The sequence below is a fragment of the Lithobates pipiens genome, unplaced genomic scaffold (assembly GCF_037356315.1).
Source record: "Lithobates pipiens isolate NorthernLeopardFrog02 unplaced genomic scaffold, aLitPip1_a1.2 Scaffold_3, whole genome shotgun sequence".
NCBI classification, from domain to species: domain Eukaryota; kingdom Metazoa; phylum Chordata; class Amphibia; order Anura; family Ranidae; genus Lithobates; species Lithobates pipiens.
In genome coordinates, this window is record NW_027507790.1 from 272,145,922 (window position 1) to 272,163,618 (window position 17,697).

The window sequence follows — 17,697 nt, forward strand, 5'->3', positions numbered from 1 at the left end:
TGGTGTGATTGTGTGTGGCCAAGTCCGCTCATTCGGAAAGTCCGTCAGAATTGCAAAACACGCTTCAAATTTTTTGGCCAGAACTCTGCCGTTCGCCATCCGCTCTCACACACACCTCCGCTCACCCCTCACTCTCACTACCCCGCCCCCTTGCGCTGTATTTACGCCAAATGCACACGTGGGCAGTTTTTCAGTAAGAGCAAAATGGCAGGGAAAAAATGCACAGGAAAACGAAAATATGAAGAAGAACACAGGACGTTTTTAACAGAGTGGGAGAGTTTATATTTTTTTGTTGAACGTAATGGAAAGCCATTCTGCCTTATATGTCAGGTGTCCTTGTCGCATTTCAAAGCTTCAAACCTTCAGCGCCACTTCAGCTCACTCCATGCTAACATCGACCAGGAATTTCCAAAAGGGACTGAACTTCGCAAGCACAAGTTGGTTACTTTGAAAAGTCAGACAGAAAAGCAGGCAAAGTTTTTCCAAAAACTTACAAAGCACACAGAGACTGTAACGCTTGCATCGTATCAACTGGCTTGGAACATTGCACGGGCCAAAAAGCCATACAATGAAGGGGAGTTCATTAAAAAATGCCTCTGTGACATTGTTGAAATCTTGTCTCCTGAAAACGACAAACTAAAACGAATGGTATCTGTCAGGGTCGTTACCTGGATGGTCGCGGTGCTGCCCGTGTTGGTGCGCGCCGATGTCCTGCGGTGCGTGCTGGGGTGCGTGTTCCTGTGCGTGCGGTGTTGCGCGCTCCTGTGGGCGCTGGTGCGCGTCAGTGTGTGCCCTCACGTGCCCCTGCTGGCGTCGGCGCGCGCACGTGCGCGGTGCTTGGCGCCAATCGGCCTATTTAGGTTTGCTACTGACATCTCCCAGGTGCTGCCTGATCAACAGCTTCTCGGTTCCTGTCCCGTTGTTGGTATCCTGTGTTCCTGGTTGCTTATCTCCTGACGACCCGGCTTTCCTTTGACACCGCTGACCTCTGCCTGCATCTGACCTCTGCCTGTTTGACCTCTCTTTTGCCTGCTCCTTCTGTGCCTCTGCTGCCCGCCTGTTGCCGTACCCTGCCTGCACCCGGACCTGCCTGCTCTGCTCCTGCTCTGTACCCAGTTTGCCTGTGTCCTACCTACACACCTGCTGCCGGAAGCTTCCTGGAAGTTCCTGCTCCTGGAGCCAGATCACAGGCTCTCTTACCACTCCGCACTCTCAGCCACCTGTCTGCTCTATCAGGGGTTGTAAGTCGGACACGTACGGGAGACCACCCTCTGCCCAAGCGGACTCATCGGTCCGGTAAGTGCCAGCCTGACAGGTATCAGACCTCCAACTGTCCCGCCACACTGTTGAGCACAGAATATCAGACATTAACACGTCTATTCAGTCAAAGTTGCACTCTGATCTTCAAGCTTGTGAGTATTTTAGTGTCGCATTGGATGAGAGTTGTGACATACAAGACAAGGCTCAATTGGCAATATATGTACGGTCTGTGTCAAACGATTGTTTGATCAAAGAGGAACTCCTCGATATTATGCCTTTAAAAGACAGAACCCGTGGCATAGATGTGAAAGATACAATGATAGATGCATTTGTGAAAGCAAATCTGCCCATAGCGAAACTAACTGCAATAGCCACAGATGGAGCGCCAGTCATGATTGGATCTGTGAATGGGCTTGTGGGGCTGTGCAAAGCTGACCAAACATTTCCAGAGTTTTGGAATTTCCACTGCATCATACACAGCGAGCAACTTGTGTCTAAAACATTGAATTTGGACAGTGTCATGAAGCCTGTGATGGCAATCGTCAACTACATCCGTACACATGCGCTTCACCACCGGCAATTCAAGAATCTCATCGCTGAGCTGGACCAAGGGCTTCCAGGTGACCTGCCGCAACACTGCACTGTAAGGTGGCTGTCAAAAGGCCAGGTACTCTCTCGCTTCTTCCAGCTTTTGGATGCTGTGAAACGGTTCATGGAAGAGAAGAACAAGGACTATCCACAGCTCTCGGACCTCGAGTGGGTTATGGATCTGGCCTTTTTGGTTGACATGCTGTGTCACTTGGACAAACTGAACCTGACCTTGCAGGGTAAGTTAAAAATGCTGCCTGATCTGGTGCAAAGTGTGTTTGCATTTGTCAACAAACTGAATTTGTTCAAGGCGCATATTCAAAAGGGAGATTTAACACATTTTCCCACTCTACTAAAAGCTAGCGGGCAGGTCACCAGCGCCGTCCTGAACAAGCAAAGAGCCAGATATGCAACACTGATAGTGAGAAAGTCAACCAGCGCTAAAAAAACTAAAACAGTGAAAGAAAATAAAGGAAAAAATGCAGCTAGAATACTGTAGGTCAAATTACCAAATCCCACATTTCAAAATATAAATATCTCAGTACAGCGCAAAAACATAAAACTCTTTACAGTGAAATACTAAATGCATAAATAAAAGTCCATATAGTGAATGATACAATATACAGTGATCAAGAAAGATCAAAAAAGAGTCCACTTGTGTAGTGTGTCTTTAATCAATATATCCAGTGACGATGTGATCCCTTCACCAATGAACTAGTTGGACTCTCACCTCATCGAATGGACCCCTGATAAATCAGATAGGTCAAAAACACATGTTCCCATCAAGGGTGAAGTATAAGGCTACAGCAAACCAAACGGAAGCTTTTCCAGATAGAATCTCCTCAATGTCATCAGGTCAGGATAATGTCATATATGAAAAAGACAAGCAAATCTAGTGCTCTCCGTTTGATAACAATTTATTAAAACAGATGAATAAAAACAAATTTCCACTCACATTTCTAAGCACTGATCTCCAGTGCTGAGTGCAAAGCAGGAAATAACATGCATGGATCAGTGTGTCAGCTGGCGGATGACGTCACGACGCGAGTCACGTGGTCCGTACGCGTTGCGTCCCAGGGATAGGGCGGGACTTCATCAGCGGTGACGGAATGACGTCGGACGGCCGCTTTATACTAACACACTAAATTTAAACCAATAAACAGCGGAGTTATGCGCAAGGCAAGTACCGCTACTAGCGTGACACCGGAACATACATCTGTAATCGTTCCATACACAGAAGGAAAGGAGAGGGCATATAGAAAACTTTATAAGCACCAAAAACAATATTTAAAACAAAATTAAAATCAAAACCAGAGAGAGGCGTACGTCAAGTCCGCTAATTAGGCAACAAAATATCGCCCACTAATAGTTCTCGCATAAAACATGCAGAGAAACGAACGAGACGTTGCCCAAACGGACAGTACGAAGCCTTAAACGAATCTCCCGGTAGGTCGCATGACCAATGATAAGAACTAACGAATATACCCGCAAATGCCGCTGACGTCATCAGAAAGCTACACTAATCCGTACATGAAGAATAAACAAACAAGCATACCTATAATTAAATTAAACACATACCATACAGGTAAGAAAGAAATCAAAAAATATGTACAAAAAATATGAAAATAAAAATAAAAATAAAAATAAAAATAAAAATAAAAATAAAAATAAGGATAAAAATAAAAATAAAAATAAAAATAAAAATAAAAATAAAAATAAAAATAAAAATAAAAATAAAAACAAACATAGAAATAAATAATAAAAAAATATAAAAATATATGAAAAATAAAAATAAAAATGAAAATAAAAATAAAAATAAAAATAAAAATAAAAATAAAAATATCACAATGACTATGAAAAGAATCAGATACTATAAAATAAAATAAAATAAAACAATTATCTGTCCGAAATGAAACAATTTAAATCAAATTCCACATTTAAACCACCCGGGGCAAGAACCCGTGTTTCATGTATCCAATAGGATTCACGTTTGCTTAATTGGCGTATGAAGTTACCTCCACGCCAATGTTTGGTGACCTTCTCAATCCCCCAAAAGCTCAAACTCCTGGGATTCTGGGAATGCACCAATTTAAAATGGCGAGACACATTATGAGTCTTCAGGCCCTTTTTAATATTATTTACGTGTTCACCCAACCTCACATGTAGAGGTCTGGAGGTTCTACCGATATATTGGAGACCACATCCGCATTGTAACATATATACCACCCCTATGGTGGAACAAGTAATGAGTTTATCGATCTTGTATTCCTTATTATTACTAGTGGCTATGAAGGATTTTCTCCTTTTCATATTGCATCTAGAGTGCCTACAGGCCGTGCATCTACCACACGCGTAAAAGCCGGATAGAAAAGAAAAAAGCCTGCTTTCAGTTTGTACAGGGGGATCAATAACACTCGGTGCTATTTGGTCACGCAATGATGGAGCCTTTTTATATATGAAAGAAGGCCGTGCGGGTAACAATGGACCCAACACTCGGTCTTGTTTCAGTATAAACCAATTTTTGGCCACAACTTTTTCAAATTTTTTAAAATGTACGTTATAATCAAGGACCATTCGGAAATTAACCCCTTCCACACCTGATTCTTTTGCCTTATCTTTAATCAGGAGGGACCTATCCATCTGCTGAACCCTGGATATTTCATGTTCAAGAGCAGATGGATCATAACCCTTTTCCCGAAACCTAAAGGACAATGTGTGGGCTTGATCCACAAAGTCATCCATGTAAGAACAATTCCGCCTTAGTCTAACGTACTGTCCCCTGGGGATATTGCATAACCAAGACTTATGGTGGCAACTCCCCAGAGGAATGTACGAATTCCGGTCAGTTGGCTTAAAGTGGTTTTTTAATACTAGCCCATCATTTGCTTTGGTGATCTCTAGGTCAAGAAACACCAACCGTTCTTGGCTGATATTCCACGATAACTGGATGTTTTTGTCGTTAACATTCATAGTACTGACAAATTCATCCAATCCTCGCCGATCACCATCCCATACTAGAATGAGATCATCAATGAATCTATTGTAGCAGATTAATTCCTTGGGGCGATTCCGAAAAACAACTTCCTCCTCCCAGTGGGCCATAAATAAATTGGCCACACTGGGAGCAAACTTGGCCCCCATGGAAACCCCCCTTACTTGTAAATAAAACTGATGATTAAACCAAAAATAATTCCTAGATAAACAAAAATTCAAGCATTTGAGAATATATTTTTTATGACACTCTGATAAATCGGAGTAAGTGGACATGGCCCACTGGACTGAAGCTCGCGCGTCACTGTGTCCTATAATAGTGTACAATGAGCCGACATCGGCTGTCACAAGAAAACAGGAGGCCGTAATATCCAATGACTCAAGAATTTGAATAATATGTTTAGTGTCTTTGAGGAATGCTTTGGTTTTAAATACCAGGGGTTGTAGAAAAGTGTCAATGTACTGACCCACTCTGGAGGAGATAGAGTCAATACCGTTAACAATAGGCCTGCCAGGCGGATTGACACAATCCTTATGGATTTTTGGCAGGCTGTATATGATGGGGGTACGGCAAAATAATGGGTCAAGAAAAGATCCCTCTTTTTTATTGAGAATGTTTTTATGTTTCCCTTCTTCTATTAGCCAATGTAATTCATCCTTATACTGTAACATAGGATCTTTGTTCAAAATATGATATGTGTCAGTATCACTGACAAGTTTGTTCATTTCGGACATATAGTTAGTTCTACTTAAAATTACCAGTCCCCCTCCTTTATCCGCGGGGCGTATGACTATGTCATCCCTGCTCCTAAGGGAATCAATTCCCAATTTAATAAACTGGGGATCCTTTACTTTGCGCACTTTAAGATTGTCTAGATCATTTATAACAACATTCTTAAAAACCTCCAAAAACTTGTTGTCGGTGTTTAAGGGGTTAAACGTGGATTTATTACGGAGATTTGAGTGATGATTTTCAAATATTTTCACCTGTCTGACAGGGTTGGATAGAAAATATTTTTTCATGTTCAAATTCCTAACAAACTTTTGGATGTTGACATATGTATGGAATTTACTAAAATTCCTAACCGGAGCGAATTTTAGACCCCTATCTAGAACTTTTAACTCATTATCGCTTAATGGACATCCACTTAAGTTGTATATGCCTGCCCCTATTGGGGTTTTTGTTTTTTGAATTCTCCTGCCCCCTCTCCTTCCTCTCTCTCTTTTCTTTTTCGGACCTGATTGCCCGACTGGGGGGTTCCGTACGGTTGCTGTCTCCACCACTCCTGATGGATAGGTGGAGGTGCAAATGGTGGATGGATGGGCTGGTGAATAGGGGGCTGCACATAAGGGCCCCTTCCGGGTCCACTCTGTGCGCCTAAAAAATCCCCTCCCTCACCGGCTCCTCCATATTGTAATGGTGCATACCTATTAGACACAGGAAGAGTATATCCCGGTTGACCACCATACGGAACCCTCTGATGGGACCCATAATCAGACTGATACCCACCCTGTCTGCTAGGGGAATGGTAACCATAATAGTACTGAGACTCATTAACAGGGCCTGCCCTGGAGTCAGAATTCCTGTCACGGTTACCATTACCTCTACCTCTTTTCTTTCCGTAATTGTTACGGGGTTGGTGTTTCTTGACCTAGAGATCACCAAAGCAAATGATGGGCTAGTATTAAAAAACCACTTTAAGCCAACTGACCGGAATTCGTACATTCCTCTGGGGAGTTGCCACCATAAGTCTTGGTTATGCAATATCCCCAGGGGACAGTACGTTAGACTAAGGCGGAATTGTTCTTACATGGATGACTTTGTGGATCAAGCCCACACATTGTCCTTTAGGTTTCGGGAAAAGGGTTATGATCCATCTGCTCTTGAACATGAAATATCCAGGGTTCAGCAGATGGATAGGTCCCTCCTGATTAAAGATAAGGCAAAAGAATCAGGTGTGGAAGGGGTTAATTTCCGAATGGTCCTTGATTATAACGTACATTTTAAAAAATTTGAAAAAGTTGTGGCCAAAAATTGGTTTATACTGAAACAAGACCGAGTGTTGGGTCCATTGTTACCCGCACGGCCTTCTTTCATATATAAAAAGGCTCCATCATTGCGTGACCAAATAGCACCGAGTGTTATTGATCCCCCTGTACAAACTGAAAGCAGGCTTTTTTCTTTTCTATCCGGCTTTTACGCGTGTGGTAGATGCACGGCCTGTAGGCACTCTAGATGCAATATGAAAAGGAGAAAATCCTTCATAGCCACTAGTAATAATAAGGAATACAAGATCGATAAACTCATTACTTGTTCCACCATAGGGGTGGTATATATGTTACAATGCGGATGTGGTCTCCAATATATCGGTAGAACCTCCAGACCTCTACATGTGAGGTTGGGTGAACACGTAAATAATATTAAAAAGGGCCTGAAGACTCATAATGTGTCTCGCCATTTTAAATTGGTGCATTCCCAGAATCCCAGGAGTTTGAGCTTTTGGGGGATTGAGAAGGTCACCAAACATTGGCGTGGAGGTAACTTCATACGCCAATTAAGCAAACGTGAATCCTATTGGATACATGAAACACGGGTTCTTGCCCCGGGTGGTTTAAATGTGGAATTTGATTTAAATTGTTTCATTTCGGACAGATAATTGTTTTATTTTATTTTATTTTATAGTATCTGATTCTTTTCATAGTCATTGTGATATTTTTATTTTTATTTTTATTTTTATTTTTATTTTTATTTTCATTTTTATTTTTATTTTTCATATATTTTTATATTTTTTTATTATTTATTTCTATGTTTGTTTTTATTTTTATTTTTATTTTTATTTTTATTTTTATTTTTATTTTTATTTTTATTTTTATTTTTATTTTTATTTTTATTTTTATTTTTATTTTTATTTTTATTTTCATATTTTTTGTACATATTTTTTGATTTCTTTCTTACCTGTATGGTATGTGTTTAATTTAATTATAGGTATGCTTGTTTGTTTATTCTTCATGTACGGATTAGTGTAGCTTTCTGATGACGTCAGCGGCATTTGCGGGTATATTCGTTAGTTCTTATCATTGGTCATGCGACCTACCGGGAGATTCGTTTAAGGCTTCGTACTGTCCGTTTGGGCAACGTCTCGTTCGTTTCTCTGCATGTTTTATGCGAGAACTATTAGTGGGCGATATTTTGTTGCCTAATTAGCGGACTTGACGTACGCCTCTCTCTGGTTTTGATTTTAATTTTGTTTTAAATATTGTTTTTGGTGCTTATAAAGTTTTCTATATGCCCTCTCCTTTCCTTCTGTGTATGGAACGATTACAGATGTATGTTCCGGTGTCACGCTAGTAGCGGTACTTGCCTTGCGCATAACTCCGCTGTTTATTGGTTTAAATTTAGTGTGTTAGTATAAAGCGGCCGTCCGACGTCATTCCGTCACCGCTGATGAAGTCCCGCCCTATCCCTGGGACGCAACGCGTACGGACCACGTGACTCGCGTCGTGACGTCATCCGCCAGCTGACACACTGATCCATGCATGTTATTTCCTGCTTTGCACTCAGCACTGGAGATCAGTGCTTAGAAATGTGAGTGGAAATTTGTTTTTATTCATCTGTTTTAATAAATTGTTATCAAACGGAGAGCACTAGATTTGCTTGTCTTTTTCATATATGACATTATCCTGACCTGATGACATTGAGGAGATTCTATCTGGAAAAGCTTCCGTTTGGTTTGCTGTAGCCTTATACTTCACCCTTGATGGGAACATGTGTTTTTGACCTATCTGATTTATCAGGGGTCCATTCGATGAGGTGAGAGTCCAACTAGTTCATTGGTGAAGGGATCACATCGTCACTGGATATATTGATTAAAGACACACTACACAAGTGGACTCTTTTTTGATCTTTCTTGATCACTGTATATTGTATCATTCACTATATGGACTTTTATTTATGCATTTAGTATTTCACTGTAAAGAGATATGCAACACTGGTTGAAAAGCTGCACGAAAGCTTTGTGGCCCGGTTCCGTGATCTACAACTGAAAAGGCCACAGATTACGTTCCTTGTCGACTCATTTAACGCTGAGACGGACTGTTTGAAAGCCCCGCTAGTCATAGATGAGGGTGCGGCTGAGATGGAGATGATTGATCTTCGTGAAGAGGACAAACTGAAACCTGCTTTAAAGGAAGGGACCATTGAGTTTTGGAAACTTGTGCCAATGGAAAAATACCCCAATGTCAAACGAGCTGCACTTAGGATACTGTCAATGTTTGGGTCAACATATGTCTGCGAGTCTGTGTTTTCCACCCTGAAACACGTGAAATCGAAGCATCGGTCTGTTCTGACCGACACCCATGTGAAAGAATTGCTTCGAGTTACAACAACAGAGTACAAGCCAGATTTGAACAGGATTGTTCAAGACAAGGATTGCCAGAAGTCCCACTAAATAACACATTTAATGCACATAATAAAAGGAAAAATGTTTTGTAAATTGTTCTATTATTCTTGTTATGGATTTGGTTAAACAGAGTTTGTCTGTGTGAGAGTGCACACAGTGTTCATTGTTGAAAATGACTGGCCTGTGGTCTTTGTAGTGTTAAAACAGTGTGTGACATTTACAATAAATACAGCTGAGCAAACGTATGTGTGTATGAGGAAGGGATGGGGTGATGTTCATGTGTGCCCATGCGTATGATGTGGCTCTTTGCGGTAACTTGGTAAAAAATGTGGCTCTTGGTCTTTGTCTGGTACGCCACCCCTGCTCTAATCTTTCCTCATAGCTGAGCTCCTCCATGCCTCTTATCAGTTTGGTTGCCCTTCTCTGCACTTTCTCCAGTTCACCGATATCCTTTTTGAGAACTGGAGCCCAAAACTGAACTGCATATTCCAGATGAGGTCTTACTAATGATTTGAACAGGGGCAAAATGATATCTCTCTCTGGAGACCATACCTCTCTTAATACAGCAAAGGACTTTGCTGTATTAAGCTGTAAAGTCTTATTAAATAGCTCAGTAGGGGACTCTGGCTTTATTTACTTTCAGGTTTACTACTACGTCTTCAAATGAAAGATTGTTTTTCACCGAAACCTCTAACTTTAAGGGGTTCTATTGAATGCGCACTCATCTGAGGTTCTAATCTTAATACTTGGTTGTTTGGTGTACTGTTAGGCGCACATATCCCCTCGTTCCTCTCCCCTCCTATGATTGCTTCATTACAGGCTTGCAAAAGCGCTAAACCCAGTACCACAGCCCAGTTAGCACTCTCACCTACCAACCTAGGGTTGCTGGTTCAAATCCTAACCATCAACACCATCTGCCTGAAGTTTGCATGTTCTCCCTGTGCCTGGGTGGTTTTCCTCCCACGCTCAACTCAGTATCTCTACTACATTACCGAAACACCTTATTCCCAACTTTTTTATTACTCACTGGTTAGCTAGTGAGATATGTAATATTGAAGACTTATTTATCAAAAACACTTTTAAGCTTGTTTCCCACCTCCAACATGAATTCCATATCACCACCCTTCAGGACTGTATAACTACCTCTGAATAGCTCACTATCTCGCCCCCAAAATCCTAGAACACTGTTCACTTTACCTTACCCTGCATGGGCATACATGTTTTTAAACCCTACTAACCAGAGAAACATTACACTTTTTTGCTCTCTATTTCAACAAAAAAGGTTTGAAACCCTTGGTTCAATGGGAAACTGATTTAGGAGCTTCTAACAATGACTCACAATGGACAAGAGCATTTTGATCCATCTACAGGGTGACTTGCTGTTTTTCTTTATGAGGACTCCCTTAAAAGATCTTGCTATGTTGGTATAGGATAGGATCTCTAAATTAAAAATTCAGACATACAACCTCTCCCTTATGTTGGAGGGGGTGCGGTGCCATTGGAGATTTTTTTATATATATTATGGAGTTGTACAATTCTGCAACACTTTTGGCAACTATTCTGCCAAATTTTTTTCCAAACTCTCCAACAGAACTATTGCTCCAGCACCAGGATTACCTTTATTGAATCTGGAACATATCCTACTGGCACAAGGACTTATGCCACATACACACGATCAAACAATCCGCCCGTGTGTGGGCTCCGGCTGACTTTTTTTACCCAAAAGTCGGGTGGACTTAGAAAGTAGTTTTGACTCAAAAACTGTCCGCCAGACTGCGAGTCTGGCGGACAATACGGCCGTGTGTGTGCTAGTCCACTGTACTTTTGAAATGAATGGACTTTCCCGCACGGAGAAAAGTCCGTTCATTTTGAGCGTGGCTCCAGGTAGACGGGACTTGAAGGAAGGCAATGTTTGGCCCCGTCACCTGGTATGGACTTAAAGGGGAAGCCCTATGCCAAAAAAAACGGCGTGGGGGTCCTCTGCTAGTAAAAGAGTTAGTAAAAGAGCCAGCAGAAGATAGCGGAAGAGTCCGGCGAGAAGACCCCCCAAGATGGAAGAAGACCCCCGGAGCTGTGCAATAAATTATTTTTAACCCTTGTGTGTTGTGCTTTATTTACATTTTTTTTTCACAGGTGAATGGGTAGGGGTACATTGTACCCCAATACTTATTCACATAGGGTGGGGGGCGGTATGCGGGGGCCCCCTTATTAAAGGGGGCTCCTGGATTCCGATAAGCCCCCCACCCGCAGACCCCGACAACCAACGGCCAGGGTTGTCGGGAAGAGGCCCTTGTCCTCATCAAATGGGTGCGCCCCCCTTCCCCAAAGCACTCCCCCATGTTGAGGGCACGCGGCCTGGTATGGCTCGCTCGTCCCACCCCCTTTCCTGACTGTCCGGGCTGCATGCTTGGGTATGTGTCTTATATGGACCTTGGGGGACCCCCACACCGTGTAGGGCTTCCCCTTTAAGTCCATACCAGGTGACGGGGCCATCGATGTGTCAATCTCGCCACCGAAGGTGGCAACATTGATTTCCTTCGCTAGTCCCGGCTACCTGGAGCCGCGTTCAAAATTAATGGAATTTCCTCCATGTGTGGGCAAGTCTGTTTATTTCAAAAGTACGGCGGACTCCCGCCTAGTCCACCAGAAAAGTCCGGTGTGTGGGCAGGTCCGCTCGTTTGGAAATTTGACGGATTTTCCGGCGGTTTGTCCGCCAGACTAAGTCCGTCGGATAGTCTGATCGTGTGTACGTGGCATTAGAGTCAAATATGTTTTTATTATATGTAACAAAAATAGAAGAACATAGACAATGACCAAATGTTCATTACAGAAAATTGTACAATGCAATTCACGCATCCAATGCATGTCGAAACACAATGTAAACAACAAATATTCTGTGCAGATAAACAAGCCTAGGTGAGGTACCATTATGTCGGCAGCTTGTAATATCAGGAGACTAAAATCCTTATGGCTTGACGTAGAGCGTGTTGGAGTTGGGGGATAAAACATTTGGATGTGGAGTAAGGAGGTATGAAAATGGAAACAAGAAAAAGGGGAAAAACAGGAAGAAAAAAAGAATGAGGAAAGGGGGGAGTTCAGATGTGGAGCAAGAGGAGAGAGAATCAGAGGGGAATTGAGCAAACCTTGGTGAAGCATACCTGTGTGGTGGAATCAGGAACCGTTTACTCATTGTCCAGGGAAAGACAACATATTTTTTAGAGAGTCTGAGTTAGAAAAGTAAATCCAAATGAGCCATAGGACCTTACATTTTGCATAGGTGTCATTATCCAGGGCTAGCATCTCTTCCATACGCATGCTGTAATTGACTATGGAGACACACAAAGACAGAAGGGGGCCTCCAACATGAAGGGGGACTGATTGGAATATTTTATGTAGTGATTAGGGGTCCCTGTACAATCTGGAGATGAGTTTAATGTTTTTTTTTCCTTGGTTATAGCAGGATATAGAAGATTTGTGTGTGAAGTGGAATGACTTTTGCCAGTCGACTAATGTAAGCTCCTTTCCAAGTCTTTGGAAAACCTCCCGGTGTAAGAGGGGGTTTGATCATGCAGCAGTTAGTGCTGTAATTTGTAGATAGTAGAAAGCAAGTGTCTGGGTATTTTTGAGAGAGAGAACAGCTGTCCATAACCTGCCAGGGTTCTATGTAATTGGGAGTAGGAGAATAGATCAGAGCAGAAGGGAGATATGCGAAGGGCCATAAGCCAGTTATAATGGTCCCTTGGGACAACAGAGGCACCAGAGGTGAAATTTACAAATGAGCCTGCTACAGGCCAGGTAGAATGTGAGTATGGGCCTACCATATTGGACCCCATGCATCATTGGGTGGTCAAACAATGACCTGAGGGGTGAAGGGTCTGTGGACAGAAGTGATAACAGCCCCTTTTTGTACCATAAATGTAAGGCAGCATTGGTCAATGGGGAGGAGGAGGAAAGTATATTTGACTTCTGCCTGTATCCCCATAGTAGGGCCCGTAGGTCGAAGGTGGAGAGATCTTGTTCTATTATGGCGGATGCTTTAGGGAAGAGGCAAGGGAACCATTACAATATTCTAGACAACAGAGCCACCCTATGATATAGTTAAAAGTCTGGGAGGTCCAACCTCCCTTGAGTTTTTGAGTACGTGTGTCAGATTTGGGATAAACCTTGATGCCAAATGAAAGATATTTACATGGAGCACGGAGAACTAAAAAAAGTTTGGGGACAGTTATAGGTACCATCTGAAATAAATAAAGTAACTTAAGGAGGATGTCCATTTTAAGTGTATTGATGCAACCAAACCAAGGTAGTGAGGAGGAATTCAATGTATCCAATTCTTTCATAAGACAGGTCAGTAAGGGGAGATAATTAAGGGCATAGAGATCTGATAAGTTGGAGGGAATCATTATCCCTAAATATGAGATGCCTCTGGAGCCCTTTTGGAATGAAAAGTTAGCCCATACTCGGAGCAAGGGTAGTGGTCGGTAGAGATATATTAAGGGCTTCCATCTTAGACAAGTTTAATTTGAAGTTACTAAATTCCCTAAACCTGTGGAATTCATGCATCAGGGAGGGCAGGGATTTGTTATTTTTGCATGTAGACCGGGAGATCATCCCCATAAAGGGAAATTTTGTGGTCAGAGGAAGTTGTCTGAATTCCCACCATGGAGCTGTTTTGTCTAATGGCCCTGGTCAGGTGTTCTATTACCAGAACAAAGAGTAATGGGGACAGGGGGCATCCCTGGCAGGTACCGTTAGAGATATTAAATGTTGTGGGTGAGGAACCATGAACCAATATAGATGCAGAAGGCTGGGAGTATAGTGACATAGCCTTGGAAACAAAGGTGTTGCCGAGGCCTATATGTTCCATGGAGAGACGCAAGAACTACCAATTGACCCAGTCAAATGCCTTCACCGAGTCAAAGGATAGAAGGCATGCCTTTAAGTTGTGTCTCTGAATGTAAGAGATGAGGTGAATGGTTTTAGAGGTGTTGTCCCTGGCCTCTAATCCAGGGACAAAACCCACGTGGTCCTTATGAATGACTGAGGGTATAAGCGGTTTGCTAAAACTTCTGCAAAAAGTTTAATGTCTAAATTGAGGAGCGAAATCGGCTGATAACGGCTACACTGAGAGGGATCCTTGCATGGTTTGGACAGAGATGTTAGCAGTTAAAAGGTGATTAGATGGTAGGTGGGAGTCATATATGGAATTGAACGCTGCTGAGAGCAGTGAGGTAAAAGACTGAGCAAATGATTTGTAGAACCTAGTGGAAAACCTGTTTGGGTACTTTCCAGATTCTAAGCCTTCCCCATCTGATAAAGGGTTATCCAGATCAGTGGACTCATTGGCATCTATCTGTGGCAGGACTTTCTCTAACATGTAATCCTCCATGCTAGAAAGATGTGGGTCCCCTGTATGGGTTTAGGCCACGAGGGCAAGTTATACAGCTGAGAGTAGTAGTGCCAAAAGGCATCTGATATACTTTAAGTGTTGCTAATCTTTTGCTGTTTGGCGGTGCAGATGTGTTGGATGGGACGGCATGGGGGGCGTGGGTGGAAGACCCTCACTAGGTGCTGCCCACATTTTGTGGGCTAAAGTGTAATGGTGGTTACGTGCCCTGTCTCTAGCTATGAGGGAATGGGAATCTAGTATACAGAGAAATTCCCGATGGCGTTAGAGAGGTCAGCATATGTTATTGGATCTGGGTCCCGTTTATGGAGGAGTTTGAGTGTAGCTATAGAGGACAGAAGCCAAGCTATATCAGCGGATCTGGCCTTCTTTAAGCGGGAGCCGTGTTGTATAAATGTCCCCTGAAGCACGCATTTTAAGGCTTCCCATTTAATGAGGGGGCTGGTTTCGTCAGACCGATGATCCTGATTAAAATCATGGATCGTCAGTTCAATAGCTGTTACACAGGGGGTATCTTTCAGTAAATTCTAATTCAAGCCTTAGGGGGGTGTGATAGGCTTAAGTGTAGGGGGACATGGTCAGATAATGGTATATTACCAATGGAAGCCCGAAGTGGCACATCTAACAAGGATTGGGTAACAAAGGAATAGTTGATACAACTATAGGAGTTGTGAGCTACCGAGTAACAGCTGTAGTCTCTCTCAAATGGGTGCTGCACTCGCCAGACATCCACCTGTTGCAGGAGTGATTTGACGTGTGTGAGTGTGGAGTGGTGGATGGAGGACTTACCTGACAAAGTATCCATGGCCAGGGAAAGGGTCAGATTGAGGTCTCCACCTACAATGAAACAGGGCCTGCCAAAAAGGAGTAATTTGTTAAGAACCATGGACAGGAAGCTCCCCTGGTCTTGGTTAGGTCCATATACTGTAAAAATAGAGGAGCTCAATTTCAATTTGAGAAAAAGGAAATGGCTTAAGGGATCAACGAGGGAGTCTAGAACATCCGGGTGGAAAGATTAATAAAAGGCTATAGAGACCCCTTTTGATTTGGTGTGCAGGTTTGTACTATGATACCACTGATGGTAGTATCGGTTATTAACCACTAGGCATCCGCGCTATAGCCAAAAGACGGCTACAGCGCGGACTCCAATTTCCGGGAGGATGTCCCTGGATATCCTCCTGTTTACTTCCCCAATGCGCGCCGCTGCGGGCGCTCATTGGATTGGCTAAATGGCCAATCACAGCGGCCATTTAGCACTCGATCTGAGTGTACAATGAGAGATGATCTCATATGCAAACATATGAGATCATCTCTCATTGGCTGCTCTCCCTCCTCACACAGAGAACTCATCTGAGGAGGGAGAGAGAACGGCTTCAGCTTGTGAGTGTAAGAAAAAAAAGGGAAATTAAAGTGCCCACATTACCTGTCATCAGTGCCACATGTTAGGGCCATCTGTCATCAGTGCCACATCAGTGTCATGTGTCATCAGTGCCACCTATTAGTGCCATCTGTCATCAGTGTCATGTGTCATCAGTGCCACATATCAGTGCCATCTGTCATCAGTGCCACCTGTCAGTGTCACGTGCCATCTGTTATCAGTGTCACGTGTCATCAGTGCCACATATCAGTGCCATCTGTCATCAGTGTCACGTGTCATCAGTGCCACGTATTAGTGTCAACTGTCATCAGTGCCATGTATTAGTGCCACGTGTCATCAGTGCCACATAATGGTGCCATCTGTCATCAGTGCCACGTATCATCAGTGCCACATATTAGTGCCATCTGTCATGAGTGCCTCATCAATGTCACGTGTCATCAGTGCCACATATCAGTACCATCTGTCATCAGTGCCACGTCAATGTCACGTGTCATTGTCCTGGTGCTCCAGGGCCTTCAAAAGTGTAATAGGTAGTCAAGAAGTTAGATGTGTAATTTATGCTCCTAGAACACTTGATGGTGCTCCTTGCATGTTGGTCCTCTCTATGTGGCCAGGCTGTGAAAAAAGTCCCACACATGTGGTATCGTAATACTCAAGAGGAGTAGCAGAATGTATTTTGGGGTGTCATTTGTGGTATACACATGCCATGTAAGAGAAATAACCTATTACAATGACAATTTTGTGGGAATAAAAAAATCTTAATTTGCAAAGAATTGTGGGAAAAAAATCACAACATCAAAAACCCCACCATGCATCTTTCTGTGTGTCCATGTTTGGCCAAGTCCGTTCGGTAGAAAGTCCGCCGGACTATCCGCCGGATCGTTTGCCGGACTAAGTACGCCGGACAATTCGCTCATGTGTACGCGGCACAACTTTCACAAAGACCAAATAATATCCACTAATTTGGGTTATTTTTACAAAAGATATGTAGCAGTATAAATTGTGGGCAAAATGTATGAAGAAAAATGAATAATTTGTAAAATGTTATCACAGAAACAAAGAAAAATTTGTTTTTTTTTTCCTTTTTTTATTTATTGCACAAAAAATAAAAACCCCCAGAGGTGATAAAATATCACCAAAAGAAAGCTCTATTTACACGAAAAAAAGGACAAAAAATCATTTGGGTGAAGTATTACATGACTGAGTAATTGTCATTCAAAGTGTGAGAGCCCCGAAAGCTGAAAATTGGCCTGGTCATGAGGGGGGTTTAAGTGCCCAGTTGTCTAGGGAAGGGATGGCTGTACCCCAAAGTAGGTCTCCTAAAAAAGTAAAATTTGAGTTCTGGCTTTGTGGAAGTGGTATAATATCTGGCTTCTTTTCTCAGGAGTATTAAAACTCCTTCAGTTAAAGGATTATAATACTATATGATCATGGGACATCATGGTAATAGTGAAAAGCGAGGGTGACACAAATTTTCCACAAAACAACTAACACCAGGCTGGAGTTGCAACAAGGTTTGCTCAATAAGAATAGGAGAGATGTAAGGGGGGAGGGGGTATGGGGGAGTCAGAGAGAGCAGAATAGAAAAAGATGAGGAAGTGAGAGTGAGAAAGGTGGGTGGGATCAATCTCCAGATCAGGAGAGAAATAAGAATAAGAAAAGTCAAAGAAAGA